At 38.7% G+C, this 20,459-nt stretch overlaps 1 pseudogene; it reads right to left on the reverse strand.

Moving 5' to 3' along the window:
- Positions 1–210: 210 nt before the first annotated feature.
- On the reverse strand, positions 211–20,112 carry LOC6047492 (annotated as a pseudogene).
- Positions 20,113–20,459: the final 347 nt, after the last annotated feature.

Genomic DNA, 20,459 nt, shown 5'->3' on the forward strand with positions numbered 1-20,459 from the left:
ACTTGCTACATTAAAACCCAGTTGGTTCGACACCGATTGTTGTAAAAGCATCACAACCTTTTTGTACGGCACTCACAAACACTATCAAAAGCTTGTTTTCAGAATGCTCGTGAGCGCCATTTTAAAAAAGTGACAGTTCATCGCCACCACCAACTTCACCAATAAACAATCAATCGCCCTAACCTAACACACAAGGCTTTGGTCGCACCCTCAGTAACGCTGCTCAACCTGTGCCATCTTCGGAATTCGTTCTCCGAGTCCGTCCAGGACCGCCGGCAGATTCTTGCTGTTGTTGATGGCCTCGCGGTCTTTGCCGGCCGAGCTCACCGAAATGATCCGTCCACTTCCGTTGCTAACCGCCTCCACGGGGGTCACATTGACGCTCCTGGTGGACCGCTTGTAGTGCATGATCCCAGCTCCGATCGAACCGACCGTTCCGATGATGATCGTCAACCACTTGACCGTGGCGTTGAACTTGAGACCGCTAAAAATTTGCGAAGATCTTTTAATGGTTCTGTAACAATCAGTAACAATACTCACAGAAATAGCTGGTATTTGAGTTGATTGGTCCAAGTCTTGTTGAGAGAGACTCCTTCCTGAACCCAGAACACGGGTAGAATCACATTCGGTAGATTCCCGAGAACTTCATGATCGCGAACGGGTTCCATCTCCAGGTTGAACTGCAGCCGCTTGGCGGCTGAAACCGGCGTTCCGGAAATCTGCAAAGTATCAATTTTTATCACAGATATTCACACAGGCAAAGCATTTACCGACCAATTCAAAGTTGATGAACATGTCGTGATCTTCCCGGTTGGGTTCAAGTCCTTGAACCTCCTCCAGCAGCTTTGGATCGGCGTCGATAAAGTGTGGCTTCGACCCCAGTAGTGGAGCTCCCAAACATGGTGCCAGATCCATAGTTCCCTTCGGAGGACAATCCTCCGGTGGATCGCGACAGAAGCAGTGGTTCTCCGGTTCGTTCTGTAATTCATCGCGGTTACCCGAGAACTTCAAAGCGCAACTCTAGCTTACCTTCAAATCCCCAAAGTCCAGCTCGAAATAGCTCATCGGCATTCCGGCGTATTTGGATTTACCACCGTACGTGGCACCCATCGAACGACAAATCTCCGGTGACCAGGCCCACAGCCGATCCTCCTTGGTCAAGAACGGCGGGAAGATCGTCGAGTCCGTGCCGATGAACTGGTTGCACTCGTCGCCATCGTACGTGTCCATCTCGGTTTCCCCGTTGAAGCTCACGATCCGACCCAAATCCTTGATGTTCTTGACGCCACGGTACACAACCCAACGACCCGCATCCGTTGCGTTGCGCTGCAAAAAAAAATACCTTCAAGACCCTGTTGCACCTAATTCAAACCCCCAGCCCTTACCCCTCCAAATATCGAAAACTGGTAGTGAGTGTCATTCAGCGGCAGAACCACCTTCTCCGACTCCATCCCGGAACAGAGCGCCTTCGACGCAAAGTCCTGACTGCTACAGTCCACCGGAAGTCCGTCGAACAGAAAGTCCATCACGCGCACCGTCATGAACGCCGACTCCAGCGGGTCAAAAATGATCTTAGCCCCCTTCCTAATCAACGGCATCATGGCCTCACGTTCCCGCTGCACCATCAGGAAGACCCCCATCAGCAGCATGTTGGGCAGCGTAATCATCTCGTCGCCGGTCAACGGCGCCGACAGATCCGGCCGAAACTTCCACGTGTTGCGCAGCGTGAAGCTCAACGTGTCCTCCTCCAGGTCGTCCTCGGTGTCGAACTTTTCCTTCCATTCTCTGACGGAAAGTAAAGTTTGATCATTGTAACCTTAAAATAACCTATCCAGAACCATACTCAAAGTAGTACGGCCCAACGTCCTTGATCTTGGGCTTGCCACCCTTCATGATCTCCTCCGGATTGCTCACGTTGAACAGGTGGATCTTAAAGTCCAGCGGGAAGGGCATTTTCTCGAACATGCCCCGCATTTGGGTGCCCGGTTTGAGCAGGACATTCTGGAAACGGTGTCATGAGTTTATCAAATATCTATCTTTATTTATGATATGATGGTTTGACACCAACTGTTGTCAAACGAACGGGGTCACTTTTTAGTTTGGCACCCCTTCAACACGGAGTTCACACACACTACCAAACGTTTGTTTTGATAGTGTGCGTGAGCGCCGTTTAAAAAGTGACAGTTCGTCACTTTTTAGTTTGACCAACCCCGTTAGTTTGACCAACCCCGTTGTCAAACGAAAAAGTGACCAACCACCGGGGGTTGAGTGTATATGATTTAATTAATCAACGACACTGACCTACAGAAATTGACAAAAATAACTGGGCAGGCTCAACTCGAGATGAAACATGAAGCTGTCTAACAAGCAATTTGCTTTCAAAAGTTTTGCAAAACAAGTTGTTTAAATAGTGAAAATCAGCAAATTGGATGGAATTGGCAGCGAGCGCTTAACCTGCCAAACATATGAGAATTTCCCCTAATTATGTGGTAGAGAGGTAGTTATGAATTCATCAGAGCTACTTTTCGTAGCGTCCGAATTCTGCTCGCAAATCAAGTGGCGAATTTTCGGTATCAGTAAGTTAAATGTTTTTGCAGAGCAATTTTCACGAAACCCGTAAATAGATTTTAATAGTAATTCATGATTCCATACCAGGACTTCCTAGGATAGAATACGCGGGAGTTGTCGAATCCAGGAATTATTGAATCCATGGATTTTTTTGTTTGTATTTTGTCCTAGTTTTCTCGGTATTGATAAAAAGTTATACATTTTTTTTGCCTGGGAGCAGTTCTCTACGAAATTAGTTTTTTTCTTTAATTTTTATTTTTGTATTTTTTAATCATGCTGAAACTTTTTTGCTACCTTCGGTATGCCCAAAGTAGCCATTTTGCATCATTAGTTTGTCCAATTTTTTGATCGATTTGGTGTCTTCGGTAAAGTTGTAGGTATGGATATGGACTACACTGAAAAAAATGATACACGGTAAAAAAAATTTGGTGATTTTTCATTTAACTTTTTGTCACTAAAACTTGATTTGCATAAAAACACTATTTTTATTTTTTTTATATATATATATTTTAGAGGACATAAAATGCCACCTTTTCAGAAATTTCCAGGTTGTGCAAAAAATCTTTGAGCGAGTTATGAATTTTTGAATCAATACTGATTTTTTTCAAAAAATAGAAAAATTTGTCGCAAAAATTTTTCAACTTCATTTTTCGATGTAAAATCAAATTTGCAATCTAAAAATATTTCAGTGAAATTTTGATAAAGTGCACCGTTTTCAAGTTAAATCCATTTTTAGGTGACTTTTTTGAAAATAGTCGCAGTTTGAAAAAAATGTTTTTGAAGAGCTGAGAAAATTCTCTATATTTATCTTTTTTGAACTTTGTTGATACGACCTATAGTTGCTGAGATATTGCCATGCAAAGGTTTAAAAACAGGAAAATTGATGTTTTCTAAGTCCCACCCAAACAACACACTATTTTCTAATGTCGATATCTCAGCAACTAATGGTCCGATTTTCAATGTTAAACTATGAAACAATCGTCAAATTTTCCGATCTTTTCGAAAAAAAATAGTTTTCAAATTTTTTAAACCAAGACTAACATTTTAAAAGGGCGTAATATTGAATGTTTGGCCCTTTTGAAATGTTAGTCTTAGTTTAAAAAAAATTAAAATATTTTTTCGAAAAGATCGGAAAATTTCACGAATGTTTCATATTTTAACATTGAAAATTGGACCATTAGTTGCTGAAATATCGACATTAGAAAATAGTGTGTTGTTTGGGTGGGACTTAGAAAACATCAATTTTCCTGTGTTTAAACTTTTACATGGCAATATATCAGCAAATAAGGGTCGTATCAACAAAGTCCGAAAAAGCAAAATATAGAGAATTTTCTCAGCTTTTCAAAAATATTTTTATCAAAAGTGGGCAAACATGTGCACTTATTTAAAAAAAATTAAAAACTTCGACTATTTTCATAAAAGTCACCTAAAAATGGATTTAACTTGAAAACGGTGCACTTTATCAAAATTTTACTAAAGTACTTTTTGATTGCAAATTTCATTTTACATCGAAAAATGAAGTTTAAAAATTTTTGCGACCAATTTTTCGGTTTTTTGAAAAGAGCAGTATTGATTCAAAAATTCATAACTCGCTCAAAGATTTTTTGCACAACCTGGAAATTTCTGAAAAGTTGGCATTTGATGTCCTCTAAAACATATTAAAAAATAAAAATAAAAATAGTGTTTTTTGCAAATCAAGTTTTAGTGACAAAAAGTTAAATAAAAAATAACCAAACAATTTTTTACCGTGTATCATTTTTTTCCAGTGTAGTCCATATCCATACCTACAACTTTGCCAAAGACACCAAATCGATCAAAAAATTCCTTCAAAAGATACAGATTTTTGAATTTTCATTCATCATTTTTGTTTGGCCAGCTGCCAAATTTGTATGGAAAATTATATGGACAAACTAATGATGCAAAATGGCTTCTTTGGGCATACCGAAGGCACCAACATTTGAAAAAGTTGTATTAAAGCTTAAAATGGCGTTTTAACCGTGTCTGGACCAAAGAGCCTACGTCTGAAATTTTTTTTATTGGATTCCTCGGAAAACTTCACATAACATATCAAAACATTGACGATGTCGAACCGTATGTTTCCGAGATATGATTTTTTGAAAATAAAAACTGAGTTGAATTTTTAACTACCGATTTCGCCAATTTCCTGTTTTTGCGCGTGGCGCGTCGAAAAACTCTGTTTTTATTTTCAAAAAATCATATCTCAAAAAAGTACGGTTCAACATCGCCAATTTTTTTGTATCTTATGGGAAATTTTCCGAGGAATCCGATAAAATATTTTCAGACATAGGTTTTTTGGTCCAGACACGGTCAAAACGCCATTTTATGTTTTCATGCGACTTTTTCAAATGGTAAACTAAATTTTAGAAACTTCTTTGGGAAAAATCCCAAATAGCCAAACTCATCACCTTTCTTTTGCGTCTAAGACAGCTAAAATCAGATGAAATAGCGCGGAGATATAATTTTTCGAAAAAAGAGGTTTTTTGCAAAAAATGACGAAAATTGCCATTTTCAGACCACCCTAACACGGCGTAGGTCACCCTAATGGCCAAACAAAAAAATACGGGTCTAATTATTTTGTCCAAGGAACCCCCAGAAAATTTTTGAGCCCGATTGGAGAACTTTTTTTTCGGTTTAGGCTCTTTTCAAATGGAATTGCTGTATAATTAGCACATTATCTGAATATTTCATCACCGCCCTTTTGGCCATCATCTTGAATTGAACATTTCCAAATCAGTTTGCAGCATTTTGGCGTATTTGAGAGCTCAACGACCCAAAGCAACTGCTTGTTAGACTTTTTAAACAGCGAGGACTGGTGCCTTAGCCCGCTCGGCTATCGGGCCGATTAAGTGTGGAAAGGATTAACGCCAATTTGAGCTTGAAATTTCGGTTAAATAGGTTTCCTATACTGATGGGCTATACAGTATTTAAATCAACACAGCAAAAATATTCAAAAAAATAAGAAAATTATCCTGAAATCATCAGAATATGTCGACTTTGCATTGAGTATTGAAATAAGGTGTTGAGCCCATTTTTATTAACATACACAGTAAAAAAATCTGTGTAAAATCGCATGCAAAAGCATTGATTTTGTATGAGAAAACGTGTACACAAAAAGCATGTACCGAAGAAAAAACATTCTGGTCTGCTCACCCCAAAAATAACATCAATCAGGTGACAGTCTTATTCAGATTACCATGTCCGCACCGCAACTCGCTCGGCTATCTCGCCGCTGTGAAAATGGTCGGATCAATGCCAATGTAACAGTAGGTTTTCCGTACGTCGTATACTGTATTAACTGCATACGATGTATGGGGAACCTACAGCTACATCGGTGGAAATCCAACTACATTCATAGCGACGAGATAGCCGAGAGGAGTGGGGCGAGGACTTGGTAATCTGAATAAGACTCTCGCCAAAATGATGTTATTTTTAGGGCGAGCAGACCAGATTTTTTTTATTCTTGGGTACATGCGTTTTGTGTACACGTTTTCTCATGCAATATTACATGCGTTTGCTCACAAAGGTTATGTGCATGCTTTTTCATGCGACTGTGATTATCCCGTGAATACTCACCTGTTTTAGCATAAACCTCAGTATCGGTGGAAATATCCCGTAGCAGAACGTTAATCCTCCAACAAGCGTACAAGCACAAATGATGGCAATTTTCTTAAAGTTTAACTCTTCCAGCTTCATTTTGTTTCACTTTATAAAAAACTATCGGACCTTTCTAATGTTTGGAAAATCTCTTTTCCATGTGCACTTTCCAAACACTCTTTTTTTTCTTATTTATCCGTCACAATCGGCTTAACAGTTCTAATTTCATTAATTTCCCCCCCGATTTAAAAAATGCGTTTATCCAAAACGAGCTCCAACCGGCAACTATTACTTAAAATTATAGCTCATCGTTCACCAGCCCATCAAGTGGATGGAGGGGGTCGGCTGGAAAATTGCGATATCATTTTCACAACCCCACAGCAGCGGTCAAGCTCAACCTCCAGGACCAACAAAGCTCCCCAATCCCCCTCTCTACCTGTCGGCGCTCTCCCCTATCGGGGGTGATTAAATGATTTTTCCCGAGAATCACCAAACGTATCAATGGAAAACATCAACACTTAAAAATGCACTTTCATTCCGATGTGATTTTTTTTCTCCAATAAACGATGCAGTAATTAGCTATCCACCTCCACCGGAATTAACTTTTCATGCAGGTTGCAATTTTCTTGATGGGGATGTGTGTAGAGGCCAAGGTGACTTACGCTCTAGACATTGAAATTCAAGGAAAACTGTGGAAAATTCCCTTTATAAAAATTGCTTTTGAAGCTTTTTTCATCGAACTAGCCGTATAATTAGTTTTAAAAGAAACAATTTGTTCTTCTTTTAAATTTTTATTTATTGCTATTTTTGTAAGCTTCCACAGATTTACAAATAATTACCGATTTTCTTTGAAATGCACATGTAATTAATGCTACAAAGATGTGACTAACTGTGTACCTACAATCGAACCACTTGCGCCAAAATGTACACCGCAAGCATGACTACGCACAGCCTGCTTGAAGCTTTTCAGCTCGATTAGCCATAAAGTTTCCTCCTCTCTCTCTCCCTCGTTTGGTCAGATTTGCCACCGCCAACCATAGACCAAGTCTGAAGAGATAGCGATAAATTGGTTTGGTGAAAAGTTGGTTTTCCCCAAAGAGAAGAGCTCTCCGCATGGAAAGTTTTCCAACTTTGCTGTTTTTTTAGGTTATGCTTCTAGGTTGGGGGGCTTCCAGAAATTACTTAACGACGTTTTGATTTTAATTATTGGTAAGTTTTCGATGGTTTCCTCTCATTATTTTTCTTCATTTCAAGAAAACAATATTTGTTGTTGTAAGTAACGTAATTTTCGGATGGACCCTAGTTCAACATTCAAGTTCTACAAGTTTAAAACGATAATGACACAATGTACGAGCTAATATTCCATAATGCTAGTTTGGCTACTTTGATAACACTTTTACTCTTTTGATACTGTTGATTGCAACTTCTGGCAACACTGCTGCCCTAGAATCTTTCACGCTGATCCGACGGCACTGGTTTTTGTTTGCCGGCCAATCCACCGTCGAAAAGGGGCGGCAAATTCCTGTGCGCACTTTCGATAACGCGTGGTTCAATCTTCTCCGGTGGCTCTTTTCCCGTTCCGTTGGTTTCGACCGACGGTTCCACCTCTTTAACGGTCGCTTTCTGCACCTCCATGGGACGCACGTTGACCGGCTTGATGTGCAGCTTGTAGTGCATGAACCCGGCACCGATCGTGCCCAGCGTGCCCAGCACTATCGAGAGCCACTTGACCGTGGCGTTGAACTTGCGAATCCTACAAGTTTGTCAAAGTAAAAGAAAAGTTGGCAACACTGCCGTTTTGTACTCACATAAAGAGCGGCTTAAGCTGCTTGGTCCAGGTTTTGTTGAGCGACGCTCCCTCCTCGGCCCAGAACATTGGCAGCACCATTTTCGGTAACTTCCCGAAAACCTCGTGACCCCGGATCGGTTCCAGCTCCAAGTTGAACTGCAATCGCTTGGCAGCCGAGAATGGTGTTCCCGTTTGCTGTTAAATTATCATACCATTAGAAACTCTCAAACCAGGGGTCATTTATAAACAACGAAAGATTACCAAATCGTAGTGGATGAAAATGTCATGCTCTTTGGGATCTGGTTCCAGTCCGTCAACGTCCCGCAGCAGTTTGGGATCTCCTCCGATAAAGTGTGGCTTGGAACCCAGAATGGGAGCACCAACGCACGGTCCCAGATCGATGGTTCCCTTTGGAGGACAACCGTCCGGAGGATCACGACAGTAGCATTGATGAACCGGGTCGTCCTTAAAAAATACATAACCTCAACATCTACTTCTTCAAACGTTCATCTTCAAGCCCAACCCTCAAATCGCCAAAGTCAATAGTGAAGAAGCTCGTCGGGAATCCCTGGTAGCTGGACTTTCCCGCGTACACTGCACCCAACGACTGGCAGATCTCCGGCGACCACGCCCACAGCCGGTCCTTCTTGGTCAGAAAGGGCGGAAAGATGGTCGAGTCCGTACCGACGTACTTGTTGCACTCGTCACCGTCGTAAAAGTCCATTTCCGTTTCGTCGTTGTAGGTTATGACCCGACCGAGATCGGCCACGTTCTTGATACCCCGGTAAACCTTAAAGCGACCGATGGACGTTCCGTTGCGCTGTAAAAATATACATTAAGCTCTTTTTAAAGTCAATATAGTGCCGCCCCTACCAGTCCAAACATCGAAAATTTGACGTGCGTATCGTTCAGCGGTGCCACCGCGCCCTCCGAGTCCAGCCCCGAGCAGAGTGCCTTGGCCGCGAACTCCTCGCTGCTGCAGTCCACCGGAATGCCGTCAAACAACAGGTCCATCACGCGCACCGTCACAAACGCCGACTCCAGCGGTTCGAATATGATGTCCAGCCCCTTGGAAATCAGCGGCAGCATAGCCTCCTTGTCCCGCTGAATGGCCAGCAGCACACCGATCACCAGCAGGTACGGCACGGTAATCATCTCGTTGCCCGTCAGCGGTGCGGTCAGATCCGGCCGGAAGATCCAGGTGTTCTTCATGTCGAACGTCATCGTGTCTTCCCCGTCGTTGTCCTCGATGTCGTACTTTTCCTTCCATTCCCTAAATCAAATCATACATTCTAAAGCAGGCCATGGACAGATCCCAGCAGTCAGCACTCACTCGAAGTAGAACGGACCGATGTCCTTGACGCGAGGCCGGCCACCCTGCATGATTTCCTGCGGGTTGGTGATGTTGAAGATGTGCACCTTGAAGTCCAACCCAAACGGCACCTTCTCGTACATCTTGCGCAGGTCGGAGCCCGGCTTGAGGCGGAGGTTCTGAGAGTAAAGAATTAATCTTGTTTTAATCGCTTTCAGTGGTTTCTAATCTTTTTCGTTAAATTCCCTATAAGAAAAAAAAAATGTAAATTTCCTTCCTCATAATTTTCTATCTTTAAAAAATGCTTTGTATTTTCAACAGAGAAATGCAAAATTAAACGTACACGGTCTTTATAAAATTCAACGCTAGCAAACATTGCCTTCCTACGACAATGAGCAAGTAGATTTGCTTAATCTTCGACTCGACGACTTTTTGTACTTTCCAACGAGATTAGACTGAGACTTTAAATCTGAAGTGTTTGATAATGCCTTGGGTAATGCATAACATTATACATTTAGTAACCTGTGCCCAATTTCCATTTTGGGATATCCGTCACTTTTGAGCCATAATAGATAATAACGCCCAAAATTTTAATGGAAATAGAAGTCTAATCAACTGAAATCAATTTGAAATGCATTTGCCTCGAATAATATTATTTAGAATTTTTGTGAAATTCCGAAATCTCAAAAACTAATATTTTCGTCATTTCTGAGAAGCTTTCAAAACCAATTAATGAAGTTAAAATGTAAAAAAAAACTAGCAACGGTTTTATTGTTCTCACAAGGTTTTAATGAGGGTTTTCAATAAGATTTATGAATGTTTTAATAGAGGCTCGAAAACCGGATGGCAATGCCATGCCAAACGGTTTAATCGCATCCTTCTTTAAAACCAAGGAAGTTGTAGCTGTCATTTGCCATGAGGCATGCAAAAAGTTCACTCAAAACCATAAGCTCGTAAAAGAGCATTTAACGCAGCCAAACAGCAATGTTTAAACCGCAGTTGAATTTGAGCCACCAATTGCGAGGAATAAGCTTTGAAATTATTTTCATTACCTCCTATATCAATCATATTACCATCGCCATTTTTTACAACCATCTCCATTATTTCATTTGGCAAGACGAAATGTTTTTACAAGAATAAAACCTGTTTGTCATAAGATGCATCAAGACGTATAAAATGTCATTTTTCCCTAACTTCTAACAGATTTTAACAATGGTTTTATCAAGACTTTCAAGTGGTTGTTAGGATTCAGTTGTTAAGCCTTGAACTCCAATGTAGGTTTTATAAATAAGCCGTAACAACCTTTTGCGGGGGTCCTTTTGGGTTATAAGGGTTGCCTTTTGAAAAAAATAATGGGTGAAATAGATATCTCACCCTTTTAATTGCAATCCAAGAGTATTTTCACCAATTTTGATAAAGTGCAACGTTTTTGAGATATGGCCAATTTCAGTTTGATTTCAACAACAAATTTCCAGTTTTAAAATAATTTTAAAAAAGTAGAACGTCCAATTTCCCGGGGTTTCAAATTTCACAAAAATTTCAGCCAGTTTATTGAAAATTGTTATGTTCTTGGTTTTAATTATTATTATGCAACAAAAATTGTATAAGACATCAATATTAATGGTTTAAATAAGTGTGAAGATCAATTTACAGCTTGACTTCAAGTAAAAAGTCATTCAACTTCAAAAAAAATGTATTTTGGTATTTTTTGATGAGAAATTTTAAACTTGCCTCGATGAACAATTTATTGAAATGAGAAAAAAAACATGCAGGGATTATGTTCTTTATGGCAAATACTGGTTTCAGCTCTTGAACAAATGGTAAAGCTTTTTAGTGTTGGTTTTACTCCAAACAACCCAATGTTTTCAAATATTTGAAGCAAGCTTTGAATATATTTTTTCATTTTTTGAGAACAAACAAAAGAAAGTATTTTTTCAATGAAAATCATTATTATTATGCAATATGATTTAAATAATACGATAAATTAACATCATTCCACAAAAAGTCTTCTATTTTTTCACATTTAACCCTCTAAGACTTAAAGTTGCACCAGTGGTGCATAATTCTTTTACTTAAAATTTTAATTTCTTTAGTACTCTGAGTATTCAACCAATTCAATTAATTCTTTTTGCACAAATTCGATTTTCATCTCATTTGATCATGGTAAACAGAAACGTTAAAAAATCTCAACTTTAATTTGGAGATAAGGGACCATCCATAAATCACGTGGACACTTTAGGGAGGGGAGGGGGGTATGGCGATTGTCCACGATCCATTCAAAAAAGTTTTTTTGTATGGACAATTGTCCACGAGGGGGGGGGGGGGTGTAACAGATTCCCAAAAAAGTGTCCACGTTGTTTATGGATGGTCCCTAAGGAGTTAATGTTGTTTAGATCTGTTAAAAGCTTACCTAATTGTAATAATTTAATACTCATTAAGCAAGATTCCCAGTTGCTTCAAAAATTAATATTATCAGAAATAACTCTGATATCATAATTTTGATAATCTAATTAATTATATATAAACCAAACAAAATATTTAATTGAACAAAATCATGTGGAGTTTTTTTTTAATTTCTTTTTTTTTCAGAGCATTTTCAAATAATAGTTCCAAAAACTTCGGTAAAATTTAGTTCATTTTGACGGATGGTTTTCCGATCTAAACAGATTTTTCAACTACCGAATTCGATGAAAAAAGTCTGAGTTTGTATCTTGCAACAATGCAACAATTTTTTGAAGAAAAAAAAATCTGAATACATATTATTTTATTAAATTTAAAGACAAAACTATACAGAACATGAACATATTATTGATTTCAATGAAAACAAAAAGCACTTCGGGACCTGGGTGATGAGTAGAGAGAATGCGTAACGTGATTTTCGAATGATCCCACTTTTTTACACCTACAAAGTAGGAGGCTGTTCAAGCACAAGCATGACTTTTTTCTTACTGGTAAATGAGCTGTTTTATATTTTTTTTCTGTTATTTTTTTCTTTATTGGAGGTGGACAAAAGCCCCCTTGAGCTGTGTCTGGTTATCGATAAAAGACACTTTCTCAAAAAGGCACAAAACCACCTCATCTTATCGCATCAACAAGTACACAAAACTCAAATGATACAAGACCGGTGATACAAAAATATCACAGTTCTAAAATCTACGTGTGTATCGTCAGGTTAGGGATGGGATTTCAGGTGATTAAGGAATCGTTTTTTGATTGTGTCACGGGAGATGTCAAAGTCAAACAGATCTGAGCACAAGTTAAAAACACGACACATACTTGAAACCGGTTCGTTCTGCCCATAGTTTGTGAGAGCCCTGTGGACAGTCAAGAACGAGTGATTGCGGAGTACGCGAGGGCGAGTGTTTATGTTTACCAGTTGCAAAACGGCAGGACAATCGATGGACGATCGAAGGAGATCTGCAACGAAGGTCGCCTTGGAAACGTCACGCCTTACTGTAAGAAGTTCGAGATTAAGCATTTTACAGCGCTCTGCGTAACTCGGTGGATTGGCGGGATCAGGCCAGATAATGTGACGTTGCGCGTACTTAACGAACTTCCGCTGGACCGACTCCACGCGTTGAATCGCGTTCTGGTAGAAGGGAGCCCAAACAATACAACAGTACTCTAAAGTAGAGCGGACCAACGAACAATAAAGAGCTTTGAGACAGCCTAAATCCCGGAAGTTTTTAGCTATCCTAAAGGGGTAATTCTCTACCAACTCACACAGCAGTTGCCCCGACCCCTCTTCGATTTGCGTGAAACTTTGTCCTAAGGGGTAACTTTTGTCCCTGATCACGAAACCGAGGTCCGTTTTTTGATATCTCGTGACGGAGGGGCGGTACGACCCCTTACATTTTTGAACATGCGAAAAAAGAGGTGTTTTTCAACAATTTGCAGCCTGAAACGGTGATGAGATAGAAATTTGGTGTCAAAAGGACATTTATGTAAAATTAGACGCCCGATTTGATGGCGTACTCAGAATTCCGAAAAAACGTAGTTTTCATCGAAAAAAACACTAAAAAAGTTTTAAAAATTCTCCCATTTTCCGTTACTCGACTGTAAAAATTTTTGGAACATGTCATTTTCTGAGAAATTTAATGTTTTTTTCGAATCTACATTGTCCCAGAAGGGTCATTTTTTCATTTAGAACAAAATTTTTCATTTTAAAATTTCGTGTTTTTTCTAACTTTGCAGGGTTATTTTTTAGAGTGCAACAATGTTCTACAAAGTTGTAGAACAGATAATTACAAAAATTTTGATATATAGACATAAGGGGTTTGCTTATTAACATCACGAGTTATCGCGATTTTACGAAAAAAAGTTTTGAAAAAGTTACTTTTTGCGTTTCTCTTTGTTTCGTCGTCCGTGTCTGTCGCGGGTGACCATGAATGGCCATGATCGATGACGACCAACTTTTTCAAAACTTTTTTTCGTAAAATCGCGATAACTCGTGATGTTAATAAGCAAACCCCTTATGTCTATATATCAAAATTTTTGTAATTATCTGTTCTACAACTTTGTAGAACATTGTTGCACTCTAAAAAATAACCCTGCAAAGTTAGAAAAAACACGAAATTTTAAAATGAAAAATTTTGTTCTAAATGAAAAAATGACCCTTCTGGGACAATGTAGATTTGAAAAGTACATTAAATTTCCCATAAAATGATATGTTCCAAAAATTTTTACAGTCGAGTAACGGAAAATGGGAGAATTTTTAAAACTTTTTTAGTGTTTTTTTCGATGGAAAATACGTTTATTCGGAATTCTGAGTACGCCATCAAATCGGGCGTCTAATTTTACATAAAAGTCCCTTTGACACCAAATTTCTATCTCATCACCGTTTCAGGCTGCAAATTGTTGAAAAACACCTCTTTTTTCGCATGTTCAAAAATGGAAGGGGTCGTACCGCCCCTCCGTCACGAGATATCAAAAAACGGACCTCGGTTTCGTGATCAGGGACAAAAGTTACCCCTTAGGACAAAGTTTCACGCAAATCGAAGAGGGGTCGGGGCAACTTTTCCCGATTTCGTGTGAGTTGGTAGAGAATTACCCAAAGATGAAGCCAAGAGTTTTGGAAGCCTTGGAGACTGTATACGTAATGTGGTCAGCAAACGTCATTTTGCTATCCAGCATAACACCTAAATCTTTCACACAGGAGGTCCTAGGTATGGTGGTGTTTGAAAGTGTGTAGTGGAAAGACATTGTGTTGCGCTTGCGGGTGAAAGAGATAACCGAGCACTTGGAAGCGTTCAGAACCATCCTGTTTTCGGAGCACCAGTTGGCGAACAGTTCGAGCTGCTCCTGAAGAAACTGGCAGTCGGTATCATTCTCGACAACGGTGAACAGTTTGATATCATCCGCATACGACAGTTTGTGACAGCCTAAAAGATGATGCACGTCGTTCATGTAGAGGAGGAAGATCAGAGGGCCCAGATGGCTTCCTTGCGGAATGCCTGAAAAACAGAGAAAGCAGCGGAAATCACGTCACCGATTTTAACGCTCATTTCACGGCCAGTGAGATAGGAGCGTAGCCAATCGAGCATGGGCCCGCCGAAACCTAGGCGTTCCAGTTTCGCAACAGCAATGCGGTGGTTCAGCTTGTCGAAAGCCGCTGATAGGTCCGTATAGATGGCATCGATCTGCTTCCGTTGCTGCATGGTTCGAAGAATGAAGGACGAGTAGGAGACCAAGTTAGAGTTGGTGGAACGTTTCGCCATGAAGCCGTGCTGTTCCAGGGCGACATAGTCACAGCAGTTGAACTTAATGAAATCCAGCACGATTACTTCGAACAGTTTGCTGACTGCGCAGAGGGCAGCAATTCCGCGATAGTTCCGGACACCACGTTTTGGGCCCTTCTTGTGGACTGGGAAAACAAAGGACTTCTTCCAGCAACATGGGAAAACTCCAGTAGCAAGCGAGGTATTGAAGAGTTGAGCCAATGGTTCCGCGAGTGCATCGCAACACTTTTTTAGCACAAACGCGGGGATGCCGTCTGGGCCGCAGCTGGTAGAACCTTTGAGAGCGGCGCAGGCACGACGGATGGACTCGGAAGTGACCACCGGGTGAGGTCCAATGGGAGGTCGCAGTGGAACGTTGCTAGCAGCCTTAGCAATATGCGTTTCCCCTACTGCTTCGTTGGTGAATACGCTGCTGAACTGGCGACGAAACAGATCGCTTATACTCTCGGTGGAAGTAGCCTCTTCACCGTCGAGTATCATCGCAGTTGGTAGACCTGTCTCTTTCCGCTGCTCGTTTACGTGGTTCCAGAACTTCTTGGGGTCTCGTTTCAATCGGCTTTGGATTCGGTGTTGGTGGCGACGAAAAAGTTGTTTGTTCAGGATACTGTACTTCCGGTTTCTTGACCTATAATGGTTTCTCCATCGATCTGTCGGGTGTTTGGCGTATTTCTTGAGGGCAGCGCGTTTCCTGGACTTCAAAATCTGCAGTCGAGGTGTTGACCACGGTGGATGTCTTGGAGGCTGGCGCTGTTTCCTTGGAACGAAGGTGTTGATGGCGTCTGTTAGAACACCTGTCCAAGTATCAGCAGCTGTGTCGGCGTCAAGGTTGGCCAGTAGTTGGTTCCAATTAATGTTGGTCAGGAAGTTGTTCATGCCATCGTAGTTTCCCTTACGATAGTCCATGAACGTATTACCAGCAACATCACGAAAATCAAGCGTCGTAAACGTAAACAGTAGTATGTGTTTTATTTTGTCTAGTTTTTTTTACATTTTTGTCTAGTTTTTGTAATTCTGCAATGTCGCAGATAAATTCCCTGGCTGATTTTCTCTCTGGTCCAGCAAAAAAAAAAACATCGCTAATTCTAGCGAAGCTGATCCAACAAACTAAGAAGATTTTCACAAAACCAGTTGATTTTCAAACGGAATCAAACAATAAAGACAGCTTCTGGATGTATACAACCGCATTGACTCCATAAACAACTTCTATTCATAATTATAAAAAAATGACAATCTCGTCGTCAACTTTGTTAAGATTCCTTGGCTTCAACTTCAGGTTCTAAAAGCCGCACATTTTTTATTCTTGCAAAAAAAAAACAATTTTTAATGATCGATAACAATACTTTCTACTTTTGGCGAAGAGTGAAATGGTTCCACTTTGACAGTTCAAAATTGAGGCCTTTTTGCGAACCACTATTCAGCACCCAGTTCGGGACCATCAATAAACCACGTGGACATTGTTTTATTCTCAGACCCTTTCCCAAATCTTTTTTGTATGACCTAAAATCTCTACGTGGTTTATGGACGGTTCCTTCGTAGAACAAAAGTTACTCCAAATCTCCTCTTGAACACAAAAAAAATAGAATTTTTATTAGCAGTATACCGTAGACAATTTAAAGTTCCTTGACAAACAGAATCCCCTTGGCATTGGGATGAGGCGGTACCCTAGTGCCCTAGTGAATTTGTTCAACGGGAAACCAAAATCTTAGCTGAAGATTTTTTTATATCACGGAAAATTATGAAAATGTTGTGTTTAAAATGTGTCCATTCAATATCATGTTTCAGATTTGAAAAACCATTCTAATGTCAATTCTAGCAATTTTCTGATAGAAAAATATAGTGCAAAAGAGTGCATAAGGAAAAAAACAGTAAAACTACCTTTTCGTGTGAATTGTAAGAAGATAAAACCTTTCCAGCACTCAACTCAACTCACCTGCCGCAGCATAAGATTGACCAACTCTGGCAAAATGGCCATACTGACCGTCAGTCCAACAACCATCGTGCATGCACAAATTATGGCAACTTTCCTAAAATTCACGTTCTTCAATTTCATTTTCGGGCACTGGTCACTACAACACTTCAATTGTTTGTATCGGAAAAATATTTCACTTAAATCTTTTGATTACAATGTGTAATAGTCTTAGTAGCACTTTTTCGTACGATTTTTTATGTTTTGCACGATTGAGTTTCAGCAATTGAATAACATGAATCGTGCATAGCGATTTGCTTTATTTGTACTCAGCATCTCTTTTATCAGCTGATATTAAGTTTGCCACAATTTGACCCACTTTTCAGATAGCTCATGCTCTGTCTAGTTGTGCAATTGCATGTTTATTTCTAAATTGATAAGAAAAAAATGATCAATAAATATGCGACTAGAAAAAAACCAACAATCACTGAGTAAATTCCAAGCAAACTTCTTCTTATCAATCGTTTATCTGCTGTGGACATTTTACATCGGTTGCGGTTGCAAAGATTTTTTCTTGCAGTTTACTTTATCACAAATCACGTTCTGCTAGCTTGAGCTCTGGCCAAGTTCTGGGCTACGGAATGACCTTTATCCATGGAACTTAGTGCAATCGATGCATCGCTTTTCAGGGTTGATTAATGTTAATTTGAGGGCAATTTAATGTTTAACAACAATTTTGCGAAGTTAACTGTACACATCAACCATAGCTTTTGCACCCAGATTTCTGTTACATACATTTTAGAATCTTCAATACTACGGGAACTAACGATATATTTTTTTTATTCATCCCCTAAATTACTGTCTTCGTAGTTATTTACAACAAAGTTTAAATATTTTTATAATGAGATTCTTGCAGGATTGGGTCCATAAGTTTGACAATTTTGGAATAAGAAGACAAGAACTTCCTTGGTTGCTGTGCACCCTTAACAGGTAACATTAAATCAATTACTATCTGGCAGGATTCTTTTTATTTTCTTTTTTGATCAAAAATAAGCTGCACAATGAGAAAAATGATTTAGGAAAACCTTTTCAAAAATTATTTTGAAAAAATGGAATGGTTTTAATAACACTTTTAAAAAATAATAAATGTATTGAAAATATTTTTTTAAGTTTTTGTCTCACTCACTTAAGACTCTGAAAGGCACCATTCCCGATCGGCCATTTGGCGGCCATTTTTTTTTTTTTTTTTTAGAAAAACATTCAAATCTAATCACAAGAGTTTCCAGCACGCTTTCATCGGACTGGCTGCATTTGTGTTAGATTAGATTAGATTAGATTAGGTTAGAGAAAAACATTCAAATCTTGATTCCGAATGTTTCAATCAATTTACTAGTTCTGGACCATGAATTCAGAACCATCATTGACAGTCGTTGCTCCACAAGTGAAAGACACCATCTAACACCTTAAACATTTTCCCAAAAAATGGAGAGACATACAATTTTATTTAAAATATAAAAAATTTTTTTTTTATTTAAATCAATATCTAAAGCATCAAAAAAATGTCTTTTAGATGCCTAACTATCATCATTCTTTTATCTCAAAAAATATTGAAGAAAAATAATTTTATGTTGCTCATCATTTGCTATTTTTTTTTTAATTTTAATAAAATGGGAACTTTTGAAAATGTTTAAATATTAATTCTGTTTTTAATTCCTTTAAGCAGATACATCAGGGGTGCTCAAAGTTTTTGGAGCCCAGGCCAAATGTGAACCTCAAATCAAATTTCCAAAAAAGGGTTATTGAAAAAAATTAAATCACATTATTTTAATTTAAAAGAATTAATTTGTTAATTTAAAAATTATAGAAACCACAAATTCAAAATAATAGAAACCACAAAATAGCGGTTTTCTATCGGTATCGTTGATTTTATTGTTTCAGGTACTTGAAAAAAAAAGTTTTTAGCTAAATGTACTTGTGTTTTCAAAAAAACATGATTTTGTTTTTATACTTCGAAAATGGTGACATTACATGTTGAACAATTCATCTAAAGGCGTAATTTGGGCGTAATTTTATTTATAAACTAAGTTTGGCTAATGAAAAATCGTTGAGAGCCAGAATTTCAACATTTCAATGAAAAAAATGTTAGAAAATGTTTTAAGCTTCCATATAGTTAAGCTGCAATCAATATTTTCAAACAAAAAAATCGATAAAAAAAACATTTTAGCGAAAAAACATTTATTTATTTAATCAAACATTAAATACATTTTTGCAACTATTACAGAATTCTAACTAAGTCAAACTTGAACGTTCTTTAATATTTCTAAAAATATTTGATGAAAATTTTGACGATATTTACTAGTTTCACTCACATTGGAAGGTGTGAAATTGTTTTAATTATAAAATATTTTGAACAAATTATTTGTATCCTTAAGTGGGACACAAAACATTGATAAATATTAAGTTTTTTTTATTAACAAAAAATAAAAAAGACTAGCATATAAAAGTTTTAAAAAACCTTAATTTTGAAATAGCATAAAATCACTTTACAAGTGGTCAACGGGCCATTTTACATGACCATTCAAAATGGGTCTGCGGGCCACAAAATATCACCTCGCGGGTCACGTTTGGCCCACGGGCCATACTTTGGTCATCCCCTGAGATACATGGTTTTAATGTTTTTGATATTTTTTGTAATTATTCTGGATAATCTCAAATCTGCTCATGTTGGTAAATTGGAGAAAATGATACTTTTTGACATTTGATTATTTTATGAAATTAAAATAAATGCCATTTTCATCCGAAAAATAGGTTGAATTTAAAAAATGAAAAATGCTAAATTACACAAACGACTGATCTCTAACACTGAAACTTACCTGTTTCAGCATGAATTGTACCAGCGCAGGAAATACTCCCACGCTGAGCGTCAACCCTCCAATCATCGTGCAAGCACAGATGATGGTAATTTTCTTGAAATTCACGTCTGCCAAATTCATGGTCTCACTTCACAAAGTTTTTCTTGAACTTTCAATTTAGGAACCAATAAAATAATAAAATGTTCTTCACTCAAATTAACAAAATAAGAATCTTCAATTGTTCAACTTTAACAGAATTTGCATGTTTAATAATCTCACTAAGTTTATACCCAATTTTTCAAGAACAAGAAAAAAAAACGTTTATTCAACTTGACTTCCGACCGGCAACTATTATGCCGTTTTTCATGTCACCCAAGACCATGCTGCCCCAGTGGGAAAGTTTCCCTGGAAAAACTGTCACGGCAAAAATTGTCACCAAAGTCTCAAGTTCAATCCCACCCCTCCTCACTTACGCCCTTTGAAACGCAGCTGGGCCGTTCCGCAGACATGTCTACTCAAAAATGCACTTTCATTCGACGTCTTCACCAGCCTACCGTAGAAAAAAAAAATAAAGACAAGAAAACAGGTGCGTTTTCCCTCCGATCGATCCCCCTCCCGTAGGGTAATTGCATATAATTAGTTTCACCCGGGGCTCCCAAGTAGCGTCATTTCCAATAGC

This window comes from Culex quinquefasciatus, chromosome 3 (assembly GCF_015732765.1).
Source record: "Culex quinquefasciatus strain JHB chromosome 3, VPISU_Cqui_1.0_pri_paternal, whole genome shotgun sequence".
Taxonomy (NCBI): domain Eukaryota; kingdom Metazoa; phylum Arthropoda; class Insecta; order Diptera; family Culicidae; genus Culex; species Culex quinquefasciatus.